The sequence below is a fragment of the Alosa sapidissima genome, chromosome 16 (assembly GCF_018492685.1).
Source record: "Alosa sapidissima isolate fAloSap1 chromosome 16, fAloSap1.pri, whole genome shotgun sequence".
Taxonomy (NCBI): domain Eukaryota; kingdom Metazoa; phylum Chordata; class Actinopteri; order Clupeiformes; family Clupeidae; genus Alosa; species Alosa sapidissima.
In genome coordinates this window covers 3,144,753-3,157,252 of record NC_055972.1, presented here as the reverse complement: position 1 = coordinate 3,157,252, position 12,500 = coordinate 3,144,753, and positions in this window count along the sequence as shown.

Genomic DNA, 12,500 nt, shown 5'->3' with positions numbered 1-12,500 from the left:
AACTTCACCTGATGACCTTGATAGATGTTCATCAGAGATCCGCTTTCATCTCTTCAGAGGAAACACAGAGTGGAACCGATCACTCCAAGACGGCCTGTAATTACCCACGATACAACAGCACAAGAATGTTTACCTTACTTCTGCGTGGCTTGATTGGCTCCTTAGATGCCTATGTGCGACAGCTTTGGCAAAAGGCTGTGAACTGTCACCGGGTTTCAGTGTTCAATTAAGAGGCTCCTCTAAAACTCTAAGATTATTTGACACGCTCAAATAATAATGCTATATCCCATAATAATAATGCTATATCCCATAGGAGGATGGTATACTAGTATGCTTCTAAAAAAAGATGAATGGAGGACCTCAAAAGGATACATCAGTAAATGAGTTAGTTTTGTTTTTGTCCATCTGATTATGTTTAGTGTCCATATGGGGCCCTGAATCTTAGACAAACCAAAACACCTCTCCCCAAACACTATGGCCAGATGCTGCTGTATTTTGTGGTGGACCACTTGGACTGTCTGTCTCTCTCCCACACACACACACACACACACACACAGACACACACAGACACACACACACACGCATGCTCCAAGCCTTCCCTGGTTATATCATGTGCTGGGTCAGGAGAAGGACAGTAATGGCAGGATGTGTGTGAGGGAAGCGGTACAGTGAGACTGATCCTTCTGAGCTCACACTCCTAATGGGGCACACACACTTCACTGTGTGTGTGCGTGCCAGGAATGAACGCACATGTCTCAGCCGCCACCTCAAACACACACACACACACACACACACAGACAGAGGGAACCTCAGGAGCGTGTGAGTGAAGAAAGGATCGGCTAATGACACAACAATTAGGGCTCAGAATCAGTCAATTGCAGCGGAACAGACAGAGACGGAGAGAGAGAAAGTGAGAGAGAGAGACGGAGGGAGGGAGAGAGAGAGAGAGGGAGGGAGAGAGAGAGAGAGAGAGACGGAGGGAGAGAGCTGGAGAGGTCCCCTGTCCCACCTGGGCGGGCTGCAGGCGCTGATTGGGCCGGTGTCCGCACCCCCGTCCCACCTGCGGAGAATCCTCGGAGTCTGACAATCACTCATCACCCCTGAGAGAGCAAAGGAGAGAGAGAGAGAGAGATCTTCTCTTCTTCGTCACGCACAACAAAGAGCAAGTGAGAGACGGATCACCGAACAAAGAGCTGCCGACCCACACACACTCAATAACGATGAGGCCCGCACCTGAGTCAACACACACACACACGAACACACACACACACACACGGAGTGATGGAGTGATGCTCATGCAGCTCCACTTGAGGAAGGCAAAGTTGCGTTGAGTGGTGTGGTTACAATTACTCCTCATTGATGTGCAACTAATGGAACCAGCCTATCCCCAGGGCAGTGTGTGTGTGTGTGTGTGTGCACATGTGTGTGTGTGTGTGTGTGCACATGTTTGTGTGTGTGTGTGTGTGCACATGTGTGTGTGTGTGTGCACATGTTTGTGTGTGTGTGTGCGTGTGTGCACATGTTTGTGTGTGTGTGTGTGTGTGTGTGTGTGTGTGTGTGCACATGTGTGTGTGTGTGTGCACATGTTTGTGTGTGTGTGTGTGCGTGTGTGTGCATGCTTCTTGCGCTCCTTAAAATGTTCCTCGGCCCGCCTTTGTGTATGTGCATGTTCCACTTCGCATGAACTCCTATTCGCTAAATAAAAGTGTGTGTGTGTGAGAGTTGTCATTGATTGTATGTGTGTGAAAAGACCACTCCTCCTGCCCATTCCACCACTGCAGTCTTTGTTTTTTTGCATAAGGGTGTGTATGCATCTTGTGTGACAGTGAAAGGTATGTGTGTGTGTGTGTGTGTGTGTTTTGTGAAACGTAAGGGAGATGTCATTCTTTCAGCGTCAGTGAACAACAAGAAAACCAAACACACACACACACACACACACACATACAGTACACATACACACATAGACTCCAGAGCAGTGGCATGGCTCCACCTGTGTGGTCCTGACAGTGAGAGAGGCCTATGGGTCCGACCTTCACACACACACAGAAACACACACACACACACACATATACACAGAGACCCTCAGCCAGCACTAATGGAGTCGGGAGCAACAAGCCAAGCAAGTCATTATTAATTAGCGCAGTTAAGTCATTAAACACAGTTAGGAGACGCACAGTCTGGCTCGCTCTCACAGAGGGGATCACAGAGAGATGGAGAGAGGGAAAGAGAGAGAGAAAGAGAGAGAGGCACAGTCTGGCACGCTCTTGCAGAGGGGATCACAGAGAGATGGAGAGAGAGAGAGAGATAGAAAGAGAGAGAGAGAGAGAAAGAAAGAGAGAGAGAGGCTCCATCTGGAACACTCTCCACAGAGGGACACAGAGAGAGAGAGACAGAAAGAGAGAGAAAGTGATAGAGAGAGAGAAGTGAAAGGCTTTTTGTGTGCTTCGGGATACTGTGCTGTGTAACTGTGGTGCTAATAAATGGTAATGCGCTACCGTGATGCTCAATGAACTTTCAAAGGCTGGATTTTCAGATTGAAACCGAAGGAGGGATAGAAAGGAGGGAGGGATAGAAAGGAGGGATAGAAAGGAAAAACAAAGAAAAGAAAAGAGTTTGCAGCTGGAAAACAACAGCGGCTAGTAGTTTTATTGGTGGTGTAGGTTCTTTCTTCTCTTCTGACATTAATGTTCTCCAGGGCCTGAGAAGGCAACACCCACCGTCCACCCACCCTCTACGGTATGCGCCGGCGTTCTGCAGCCTCCACCTATGGAACACACACACATACGCACACACACGCACACACACACACACACAGAAACACACACACATACATACACACACACACAAAAACACACACAGACACACACACGCACACACACACACACACACACACACACACACACACACACAGAAACACACACGCACACACACACACACACAGAAACACACACGCACACACACACACACACACACACACATGTGCACACACACACACACACAGAAACACACACACACACAGAAACACAGACACACACACACACGCACAGAAACACACACAGACACACACACACACGCACACACAGAAACACACACACACACACAAACACACACACAAACACACACACACACACAGACGTCTCTGGACCTCCACGCTGATGTGTTTCTCATGCAGGGCTGCTCGAAATGACTGGAAAGACGGCATCATTCAGACTCCCACTCCAGTGCTGTGTGTGTGTGTGTGTGTGTGTGTGTGTGTGTGTGTATGTGTGTGTGTGTGTTTCTGTGTGTGTGTGTGTGTGTGTGTGTGTGTGTATGTGTGTGTGTGTGTTTCTGTGTGTGTGTGTGTGTGTGTTAGCCCACACAAAGCACCATCTAAACTACAGAATACAGTTTTTCTCGATCGTTTTGATACCTGTGTCAACTCTGAAATCACGCTCTCAAAACAGTTAACACCCGTGTCTGAACAAAAGCACTCTGGACAAAATTACACATTTTGCTTGCAAAAGGCTGTTACTCTCTCAAAACACTTAAAACATGCAGCAAAAGCAAATCTTCCCTTCAAACACTACAACTTGTTGCCAATTGAAAAACACTCTTTAATCAATCATTACACACTGGACAACAAAATGCAAAATCTTGTTCTCAAAATGAGCATTTTTGCTATGTCTGTTCCATTGCTTTCTCATTTTTCTGGTATCAGAAAAAAACTGTGAAAAAACAAAATGTACTGAATAAAAAAATAATTTATTCATTCCTCCCAAGATGTAACTGCCATTGACATGTAAGACATACAGTAAATACCTAGCAAGATACAGTAAATTTCATTGAACTACAACTTGGTCATTTTTCATCGAGATTGACCTACAGTAAACACCTTTTGTACTGTTTTCTCCACCAAATAGGCAATACAGTACTTTGTCTAAATGTGCATTAGATGATACTTGCCTAAATAGCAACACAGAACAGACATCTCTTATGTATAATGAATGATTGCTGATTGAAGAATTGTGCAAAGGAGTTTCACACAGGTGTATCAGAGATTCAGACTTATGCAAGGAATATATACCACCTGTGAAAAGATGTTTTCCTTTTGTTTAGCATGGGAAAACCAATAGAGTTTGGGGCTTTTGAATGACACCTGTGTTAACTGTTTTGCAAATGGGTGTGAGAAATGTGTGAACCCAATGAAAATGTGTGAACACATTCGCAAGAGATGACTTCTGCTGTGCAAAGAAAGTAGTCATGAAGACCAAGTGGGTTCTAGTTTACTTAAGCAGGTAAAAGCAATCGAGAAAAACTGTAACATAATGCATTTCAGACTGTCATAAACAGATACTGATAACACACACATAACACACCTCCTAACTATCGTTGTAGAGTTCGTTGTTCACACACATAACATAATTCCTAACTATCGTTGTAGAGTTTGTGTAGAGTGTACGTACATCGACCCCTCTGCAGCGCTGCACAGATCTGCTTCACCTTCAGACACACACACACACACACACACACACACACACACACACACACACACACACACACAACACAACACATGCCTCACCTTCAGCCACACACACACACACACACACACACACACATGCCTCACCTTCAGCCACACAAACACACACACACATGCCTCACCTTCAGCCACACACACACACACATGCCTCACCTTCAGCCACACACACACACACACAACACAACACATGCCTCACCTTCAGCCACACACACACACACACACACACACACACACATGCCTCACCTTCAGCCACACACACACACACACACACACACATGCCTCACCTTCAGCCACACACACACACACACACACACACACACACACACACACACACACATGCCTCACCTTCAGCCACACACACACACACACACACACACACACACACACACACACACATGCCTCACCTTCAGCCACACACACACACACACACACACACACACACACATGCCTCACCTTCAGCCACATACACACACACACACACACACACATGCCTCACCTTCAGCAACAAACACACATACACACACACACACACACACACACACACACACACACACACACACACACACACATGCCTCACCTTCAGCCACACAAACACACACACACATGCCTCACCTTCAGCCACACACACACACACATGCCTCACCTTCAGCCACACACACACACACACATGCCTCACCTTCAGCCACACACACACACACACACACATACACACACACACATGCCTCACCTTCAGCCACACACACACACACACATGCCTCACCTTCAGCCACCCACACACACACACACACACACACACAAACACACACACACACACACACACACACACACACACATGCCTCACCTTCAGCCACACACACACATACACACACACACACACACACACACATGCCTCACTTTCAGCCACACACACACACACACACACACATGCCTCACCTTCAGCCACACACACACACACACACACACACACACATGCCTCACCTTCAGCCACACACACACACACAAACATGCCTCACCTTCAGCCACACACACACACACACACATGCCTCACCTTCAGCCACACACACACACAAACACACACACACACACACACACACACACACACACACACACATGCCTCACCTTCAGCCACACACACACACACACACACACACACACACACACACACACACACAGACATGCCTCACCTGCAGCCACACACACACACACACACACATGCCTCACCTTCAGCCACACACACACACACACATGCCTCACCTTCAGCCACACACACACACACACACACACACACACACACACACACACACACACACACACACATGCCTTACCTTCAGCCACACACACACACACACACACACACACACACACACACACACACACACACACATGCCTCACCTTCAGCCACACACACACACACATGCCTCACCTTCAGCCACACACACACACACACACATGACTCACCTTCAGCCACACACACACACATGCCTCACCTTTAGCCACACACACACACACATGCCTCACCTTCAGACACACACACACACACACACACACACACACACACACACACACATGCCTCACCTTCAGCCACACACACACACACACACACACATGCCTCACCTTCATCCACACACACACACACACACACACACACACACACACACACACACACATGCCTCACCTTCAGCCACACACACACACACACACACACACACATGCCTCACCTTCAACCACATACACACACACACAACACATGCCTCACCTTCAGCCACATACACACACACACACACACCTTCACACACACGCAACACATGCCTCACCTTCAGCCACATACACACACACACACACACCTTCACACACACGCAACACATGCCTCACCTTCAGCCACATACACACACACACACACACACACAACACATGCCCCACTTTCAGCCAGATCTACAGAATGCTGGAAGAAGTTGACCGAGCCCACTGATTTGACGCTACCGGAACACAAAGTCAGACAATGCGCTTCCTAGGTCTTGTTATAACCTCTCTGTACACTTTCAAAGTTTACTTGGGTTTGTCTGTAGGGACCCATGCTACCACGGAAGTGTAAGGCAATTTTGAGCCGGGTCAGTGGTTTGAAAATAGTGATATTTTTTTTACATGGATCTACAACGGTCAGACAACAAACAAACAACGGCCTAACTCAAAACTCCTCCGATTAACGTAATTTAGTTGGAACTTGTTCCATAAGATATTTAACTCCGGATTTTTCCTTTAACACTCCCCATGTCCCCAGATCCAGCTCTCTGTGGTAAGTAGAGACACACACACACACACACACACACACTCACATACACACAGTGTGCAAAGTGGAGTCTTGACCTCTTGACTTTGCACTTGACCCCTGAGATGACTCTCTGACACATTCTCCTCTGCACCAAAGGCATGCTTGAGTCAAGGCAGTGTTGGACACACACACACAGCCACACACACACACAGCCACACACACACACATATACACACACACACAGCCACACACACACACACACACACACACACACAGCCACACACACACACAGCCACACACACACACATGCAGACATTTACAGAACACATGGAAAATGAACAACGTCCACAAAAAGGCCTTAAGTGCATTCTTATGACAAGACATCTTATGACCAGGCTTTTAATAACATAATAATCTAATGTTTAATGCGCGTACAGCATACACTACTGAAGCTCTTTACTGTGAGATTTGAAATGATTTGAGATGTAATGGTGCTGAATGAGCATTGCCTGCAGTCTTCTGGATCTATTGTGGCCTGTGGCCTGTTCAAGTCGTTTCAGAGACCCAGAGCATGTTCACAGCCACCCGTCCCCTCCCCTTCAGCCACACACACACACACACACACACACACCCAGAGCATGTTCACAGCCGCCCGTCCCCCCCCCCCCCCCCCCCAGGCGGGCAGCGAGACTCGGTCCGGTCCCGGAGCTGTCTATGACGGATGCAGATCTCAGACAGAGCATGCCTGTTGCCCGGGCGACAGAGGAATACCAACTCCCCAGACGCCATCTTTCTTTTGCAGGCATGAGGACTGGAGAGAGACGGAGACAGAAGGAACGGACGAGCAGACGGAGCTAAAGCATGTTGTTTCTGGAAGCCAGTCACACACGTCTAACATGAAGCAATGGACAACCTCAGTGGGCCGTCAAGTCAGACAGTGCGCAGAGTAGATGTACAGACTCACACACACACACACACACACACACACTCTCCACAGCTGTGTGTACTGTCCAGCTAGTCTTCATGGTGGGGCCTCCTCCACTCTGCTTTATGGGAATGTTCAACTGACAAGAATGGATTTGATTGAGCTGCGTCCATAACAACAGAACTGAATGGTAATCGTCATGGCAACGGTTAGAGGGTTCAGTGGTGGTGTGCGGGGTTGTACTGAAAACACTGCAATGTAATATAATCACACACTATGATGTAATATAATCACACACTGTAATATAATATAATCACACACTGAAAACAATGAAATATAATCACACACTGAAAACAATGTAATGTAATCACACACTGCAATGTAATGTAATCACACACTGTGATGTAATATAATCACACACTGAAAACAATGTGATGTAATGTAATCACACACTGTGATGTAATATAATCACACACTGAAAACAATGTGATGTAATCACACACTGCAATGTAATATAATCACACACTGTGATGTAATATAATCACACACTGAAAACAATGTGATGTAATGTAATCACACACTGTGATGTAATATAATCACACACTGAAAACAATGTGATGTAATCACACACTGAAAACAATGTGATGTAATCACACACTGCAATGTAATATAATCACACACTGTGATGTAATATAATCACACACTGAAAACAATGTGATGTAATCACACACTGTGATGTAATATAATCACACACTGAAAACAATGTGATGTAATGTAATCACACACTGTGATGTAATATAATCACACACTGAAAACAATGTGATGTAATGTAATCACACACTGTGATGTAATATAATCACACACTGAAAACAATGTGATGTAATCACACACTGTGATGTAATATAATCACACACTGCAATGTAATGTAATCCCACACTGTGATGTAATATAATCACACACTGAAAACAATGTGATGTAATCACACACTGCAATGTAATATAATCACACACTGTGATGTAATATAATCACACACTGAAAACAATGTGATGTAATCACACACTGTGATGTAATATAATCACACACTGAAAACAATGTGATGTAATATAATCACACACTGAAAACAATGTGATGTAATGTAATCACACACTGTGATGTAATATAATCACACACTGAAAACAATGTGATGTAATCACACACTGTGATGTAATATAATCACACACTGCAATGTAATATAATCACACACTGTGATGTAATATAATCACACACTGCAATGTAATATAATTGCACACTATAAGTAAGGGATAATGGACGAGGGTGAGGGGCAAATAACTCCCCGATGCGCAGCGGAGTCCATTAATTCCGTATAACTGGACACACCTCGAAGGCCGTTATCCCGCTTATCACCCAGTTGCCATTGTAAAGCAAAGGAAACACGCGGTTCTGTTTAAAAAGAAGCTCACTAGTTCTAACCTGACCCTAGCCAGATGAATTTCGCTCCGCCTAGCTCCACTCATCCATTGAATAAGCCACTTGTCCATCATCTATTGACGTGCTACTTCAACCACTCACATCGAAGCCAACCCATGACGCTAATAACAGTGTCACAGTCGCTTCTACGCTATGTCACATCTATGAAACTCCTGATTGGCTGTACCATAAAATCGGTTGCAGAAATCACTCTCAATGGAAGAGGTCCCAGATGGATGTGAGTGAAGCTAGGCGGAGCTAAGCGGAACGAAATTCATCTGGCTAGGGTCAGGTTACACTAGTTCAGCTTGTTGTACAACTTTCTTTGGCCCTATAACAGTGATAGCATGGACAGTTGATTTACAGTTTACAGTTGATTCCATTGTTGCGAAGCCTGCCTCCAGGCTCAACCGTCGTCCTACTATGGTTGGTATAGTCACCATTCATAAGCATTATATGGAACGACGATTAAACTTTTACCAGATCTACTTCATAGGTGTCCCGTTATTCAGAATTAAAAGCCACACCGCCAGCCAATCAGAAAAGAGTATTTCTTCTCTCCAGGTGATAATGTGATATAATCACACACTGTGATGTAATATAATCACACACTGAAAACACTGTGATGTAATATAATCACACACTGTAAAAGTGGAGTGCACCACCCTCATCAGTGCAGAAGAATCGACTTCATGGAGGAACCTTTCAAGGCTCTACCTCATGGAGGAACCTTTCAAGGTTCTACTTCATGGAGGAACCTTTCAAGGTTCTGGTTTCAGTCCTTGTTACAAGCAAGAAGTTTGTCTAATGGAGCAACATTTTTCACATTCCTTGCCAAAAATATTCTTATACTCTGTGTTGTAAAAGGTTATAAGCTAATTAAAGGTTAAAGGTTATCTTATACGATCCAGTTATTCTAGAAATGCACTCAATGGGCCTACTTAAAGACCACATGTGTGTGTTTGTGTGTGTGTGTGTGTGTAAATCTGATTACACACCCCAGCCTAGTGAGTGTATATGTGTGTTACTAGGAGACCGTGAGGTGTGTGACACGCCCACACGTGTCATTTGGCGTTGTCCATGTGGGCTAATCCGCGTGCTTTGATGTGGTAAGAGGCCATTAGCGCTCTGGATTAAGATAATTACCACCTCTGTGCCTTTTCCATCAACTCTACAGCTCAGGAATGAGCGCACACTGCAACGTATGTAGAGTAAACACAAACACTATGGACCTGTCCTTTATCTCTCTCTCTCTCTCTCTCTCTCTCTCTCTCTCTCTCTCTTTCTCTCTGTGTGTGTGTGTGTGTGTGTTTGTGTGTGTGTCTATCTGTCTATCTGTATTTATGTCTATTTATACATACAAGCATAATACACATTAACCAGCATAATCCTGTAGTATTACCCATGTACTGTAAATGGTAATGGGAAATGGACTGCATTTGTATGGAGCTGAGGTCAGCGGGCTGGTTGTCCTCCATGTGTCATCCCTGTGGTCAGGAGGTGGGCCTGGGCTGGTCAGGGTCTTACTGACGCTCACCCCAGCTGGTTCTGACTCAACCCACATGGCACCTGATGCCAGAACAGATCCGGCCTGGAGCTACCAGAACCTTGGGACAGACCAGACTCAGACCTACAGACCCTTACAACAGGTGAGATGAGATGAGACCTTTACAACAGGTGAGATGAGACCCTTACAACAGGTGAGATGAGACCCTTACAACAGGTGATATGAGAACCTTTCAACAGGTGAGATGAAACCCTTACAACAGGTGAGATAAGACCCTTACAACAGGTGAGATAAGACCCTTACAACAGGTGAGATAAGGTGAGATGAGACCCTTACAACAGGTGAGATGAGACCCTTACAACAGGTGAGATGAGATACGGCCATTTCAACAGGTGAGATGAGATAAGACCCTTTCAACAGGTGAGATAAGACCCTTACAACAGGTGAGATAAGGTGAGATAAGACCCTTATTGACTAGGCAGGATTTTGGAAAATGTGCTTATTTAAAGTCCCGAAGGCAAATCATGTTCATTTTTGGCATACAACATTTTTAGGGGTTTTGAAGGGTGCTGAATTCAAATCTTCTGTATGCCAGGCTCAAAAATGTCCCATAATGCCCCAAAATGGAAAAATCCAATATGGCCGCAGCCGCCATGTCAAAATCTAATTAATCACTTATCTTTTGGACTGTACAAGGTAAAAACCTGAATGTAATGTGCTTTTATAGGTTTTCACATATAGGGAATTCAATGCCATGCTCAGGTTTAAGATCAAGACTAAAGAAAAGGCTTGAAATTAATGTACATGGTTAAAATTGTTGTCTTGGATAATGAATAATTCATGAAAAAAGAGGACCATGAAACAGGTTGATGGCGTTCTGAAGAATTTACTTGAAACATGTTTAGAAGCAAGGTTGATTACCATATTTTAACTATCTATTTATATTATTTATCTTATTTTAACTATTCATTTAGTATTTGAAGAAAATGTTTGATATTCTTAAGCTAAAGGCATAAAACTGTTACTACTAGATTTGCCTACTAATGAAATATTGTACCTCAGCCTATTGTTTTGATGTCCAGTGTGCCATGATGACATGTTTGCCCATCCCTCCCTACCCTTACCCCTGCACACACAAATACCCATATCTAACCCTGAATGAGGCCACACCCTCTATCTATACACTGAGGAGGCGCTTGTGAATTATGTCGCTCCCCTCACATGATGCTCAGCAGTAATTATAACATAATATCATAACAATTTGTTTAGGACCATGTTATACATTTGTAATAGCATGTAAAGATTGTTATGTGAGGATTATTAGGTGAGAGAGTCACGGATGCCCTCCTGGAGTCCAAGACCATGCCCAGGAAGGTGACCTGGGAAGGCTGGAGCCTGCTTTTCTTGGGCGCAAGCCCAAGTCCTGAATGTGCTTCAACAGTAAGGCCACGTGTAGGCGGCATTGCACTTCTGAGGTTGCACAGATGAGCCAGTCGTCTATATAGTTTAATATCCTGAGCCCCTGCTGCCTCATGGGTGCAAGAACTACATCCATGCACCTGGTGAAGGTTCAGGTGGCCAGAGAGATTCCAAATTGGAGGACTTGGATCTCGAAGACCGACCCTCGAACGCAAACCTCAGGAACCTCCAACGCCCTGGCCAGATGGGTATCTGAAAATAAGCATCCTGCAGGTCGATGGTAGCAAACCTGTCCCCTGCATTGATGGCCTGCCACACCCTCGGAACTGGCATCGTTATGGGCCTATGCAGCTTACCCAGCAGAGCCTCCATAGTCCTGCCATTGGCACTGAGG